The 4,261-nt window shown below is 35.8% G+C and overlaps 1 pseudogene; it reads right to left on the bottom strand.

Annotated features, from left to right (window-relative positions):
* Positions 1-1,378: 1,378 nt before the first annotated feature.
* LOC111724380 lies at positions 1,379-1,477 on the bottom strand (annotated as a pseudogene).
* Positions 1,478-4,261: the final 2,784 nt, after the last annotated feature.

The following is a 4,261-nucleotide window of genomic DNA, read 5'->3' as shown; positions in this document are numbered from 1 at the left end:
GCTAGTACATGAATTCATTTTAATTTGGTATCATGCATTCTATTTATTGTAGAAATATTTAAAATTGTTTTGTAAATAAAAGTGGAAATACTGTAATTCTCCATTTGAAAACAAATTAGAAGGTTCAGTGGAGAAAATCTACAGGAATGCTTAAAGGTCCATCCATTCACTTATTTACCCAGAAAAGCATCGTCTGTTGGGGCTAAATGAGAATTTCCTCCTGTCATTACTCATGACTCGTACAACTGTCATTTGTGAATAATTTAGATTTGAGTAATGTGATGCGAATGATATTTGGAGGATTATTCAGTTTCTGTTTTGTCGATGTCTTACTGTGGCAATTTGTCTTTTGCTGTTGTTGTTGCTATTATTCTAGAAAATAGGAATTTTATGACACTTGAGAGAGAATGTGTCGTTGGAGCACAGAAGGAAAATGGATATAAAATGGAAGATTTTAGGGACACATTTAGTGGTTCCCTGAATCAAGCAATTAAGATAAAGCCTGTCCATTGCAGCATGCAAGAGGGACTCTACACTTAGTAGGGGTGCTGTTTTCTCTATCGGCTGAAATAATGTCTGGAATATTGGATATGCTATTACATTATATAAAAACACAATTAGGTCAAATTTTTTTTTTGCAGTTTTTGGCCCGGGCTGAACCTGCCACCTCCGATATATGGGGCCAGTGCCCTACTACTTTGAGCCACAGGCGCTGCCCAAGGTCAAACTTTTAAATCATTTTTGTTTCTTTTAAATTCTAAACAATGTGCCATCAATTGTCCAGCGTTTAGTACTTGAGCGTGTGCTGTGTGCAGGGTGATGTGTTAGATATGGGGAGGACAGACAACACAGAAGGGGATGGTATGGCAGAGTGTCCCCGCTTCTGATTTCTGGAGTCACACAGTTTGTGTTTGAGCCCTGCTCTTCCACTTACTAACAAGGATTACAGACAATCTTTAATCTCTGCTTCCTGGTCTCCAAATTGATGATAAAAATAGTTTCTGAGACTTAAGGACTTTTTGAAATGCAGTGTGAATATACATGCGAAGTATTTAATACTCCCTGTGACTGGTATGTAAGCAATACTCTGTCCTATGAGATAACATTATCACTATCCTTATTCAGTTCCATTATTCAAGGAATTAAAAGCCATAAAAATTCAGCAAGGGGGTTTTCACTAATATAACTATAAATAGAAAACTGTCATACTGTAAAATACTATTTTACAAAAACATTTCTCAGAACATAAATAAAACTTCATCTTAGATATATGAGAAAAATTATAAATATGCCACTAATTAGCCTATCTCTAACCTAAATTTAATATCCTAGGAAATGTACTTATTTTTGATCATCTCAATTCAAAAATACTCATTGTTAAAATATGGAACGCCTCACGTGTCATCCTTGCACAGAGGCCATGCTAATCTTCTCTGTATTGTTCCAATTTTAGTATATGTGCTGCTGAAGCAAGCACTAAATTTAGTATCCTAAATAAAAATAAGAAAGGTGTTTTCTGGTATTGGAGAAACAAGAATTACTGTTCTAGTAAAATATTTCTGTAATATATGGCCATAACAGTAGACACAGACAAGACAAGAACATTTTAAACAGGGAAATGTCCAGTGCCTGCTCTAACCCCAATACTCATGTAAGACCATGCTCAGGAGTTTAATGTATTTTCCTCTAGTCTTTATGGTGTAGCTTTTTACAGAGTTGCTATTCTATTGTACATTAAATTTTATGTCGACTTTTAATGTTACACATTAAAGTATAATTTTCTACATCTTCATTAAAATCAGAATAAACTATTCTGAATCACTTGTTGAAAAATGAATAGAACATCACCAGCAAGGACAGAATTAGGTTATCTAGGCTGGCTTAATCTCATGAACCAAGAACAATGAGGTCGAAGCATAGAATGTGAAATGGTAGTAGTATAGTAAAATTATCCAAATATAAATGTGACAGTTCATGCTTAAACTGAATGATCTCAAAGAAGAAATAAGAAAGATAGTTTTTGTTTTGTTAGATAATTTTCTGTCTTAGCCAAGGATAACTTCTTTGTGGATGATCATGAGTAAAGACCATGTGAGTTGGATAATTCCTAAGGAATATAAAGAAAGAATGTGTGTTAAGTTTGTAAGTGTCTACATACAGAGTAATTTATTAGATTTCCTAATAATATGAAAATTAATTTCACATGCAATGTATTTCAAGTTACCTGAGCAAAGTACCAGAAAACTAATTTTTTCTCCATATTAAGTGAGTCGATAAAGTTTCAGAGAGCCCTTTTACATGGAAAAATTAGGGGTGTGTGTGTTTGATTTTACACCTGTAAAAGTCATGATTTGAGAATAATGTATATAGGAATTTTTTTCCTTTGGCCTTTAAAATTCTGTACACAGCATCCCATGCCCTTTTAAAGATGTTTCTTACCTAGATCCTAAGTGAATATAAAAAGAATCTTTTAAATAAAATATGTGTGAGACAAGGTACCAGTTATTATTGAAGCCTGCACAAATTATCTCAGAACTTAGTGATGTAAAACAACCATTTATTTTGTTTATGAATTTTCTGTTACCATTTTACAATATGTAGGGAATGAGTTGGAAGACTCAATGTCTTGAGCTATCTTATGTGAAACCTCATCCATTCGCACATCTGACACCTAGTCTGGGATGACTCAAAAAGCTGGGGACCAAAGAGGCTGGAGTTTCTGGGGCATCTCCCCCTGAGTTCCATAGTCTTTAGAGCAGAACAGCGAGGGCCTCTGTGTACCTGACTGTACGGTCACTCAGGGCTTCAAAGGCACATCCCACAGTAGAGAGGGATGAGAAGAGAGAAAGAGAAATAGAGAGAAAGGGTCACATCATCGTGGTGACCTAACCTTGGAGGTCACAGCACAGCGCTGTCATGGTATTCGGTTGGCGGAGGCCAATTCAAAGGTCGACTGGGATAAAAGGGCAGAAACAGATACCACCTCTCAACTGGAGTGTTTCAGCATCTCACTGTAATTACAGCATGTATAGTATGGGCTGGATGCTGGGTTTGTCCATTTGCCTATTTTTGGTAATACAATCTAATCTGCATAACGCATAATCATAACATTTGAATTCCAACCAGCCACTGGAAGAAATACATTATCATTTCTTCATAAACTTTCTTTAAAAGTATCAACTTCCTTCTTTTCCTTTCACACATCTCCACCCCCCCGTGATTTATACTTTTCTGTATAGTTTCACCATGTGTGCTTTCCCGGGTCCCATGATAAATGTATGTGTGTTCACATGTGTGTGCTGTCTAGATTGCATATGATTAAAATAATACTGAATTCATTCATCTGCAACTTGCTTTTTCTCTTCCTTAACCCGTGTTCCTAAGATCCATCCTTCCACATAATTACATGTACAGTAGTTTAAAAACATTTTACACACAATGTATTATCACTTTGAGTATATATTTCACAAGTTATTATGTTTAAATTGTTTCCAGTTTTGTTTTACTTATGTACCTATCACTGGGCAGCTCTGAATATTTAAACATTCTTGTGTACGTTTCTTGGTAGACATGCAAAAGTTTTTCTAGCCTATATTCTTTAGAATAATGTATTTGCAGCCATAAAAATGTAAATTCTCCCATGGTGATAGTTTCATATAATTTTTTTGTTTGCTTTCAGATTAAGGCTTTAATACACATACATGCAGTTCATGTGTGTCACATACAATCAGGATAATGTTCATTTTCTTTAAATGAATTTGGAATCTCTTCTAGCACTATTTATCAATTCTTTTAAATAAGCATTTACTTGGTGGCTGCATCTGATCCCATGAGGTTTTAGTGTGTGTGGGGGGGTGAACCGTGGGACATAGTTCATTCAGAATTATATAACAAAGTAGCATAAAGCAGGTACTGGTTCTATAAATAACAGAAATTTATGTCTCACAGTTCTGGAGGCCAGTTCTGGAGGCCGAGAAGGTCTCGGCACCAGCGGATGTGGTGTCTGGTGTGGGCCAGCTCTCACATTCGTGGAGTTTGCCTTGTTCACCCTGTGTCCTCACATAGCCTATGCAGCAAACTGACTCCCTGATTCGACGAGGACACTAATTCTATGTATGAGGGTGCGACCAGGGCAGTGGTTTTTAACCAGAGTGCCTTGAGAGTATCTTAGGTGTGCCATGAACATTTTTAAAGATCATTAATTAAATTATGTTCAAAAGAAGTTTAAAGCATAATAAGTATATTCCTTTTTTACTCTTTT

This window comes from Otolemur garnettii, unplaced genomic scaffold (genome assembly GCF_000181295.1).
Source record: "Otolemur garnettii isolate 467f Iridium unplaced genomic scaffold, OtoGar3 scaffold00022, whole genome shotgun sequence".
NCBI lineage: Eukaryota > Metazoa > Chordata > Mammalia > Primates > Galagidae > Otolemur > Otolemur garnettii.
This window is presented reverse-complemented; position numbering and strand designations above follow the sequence as displayed.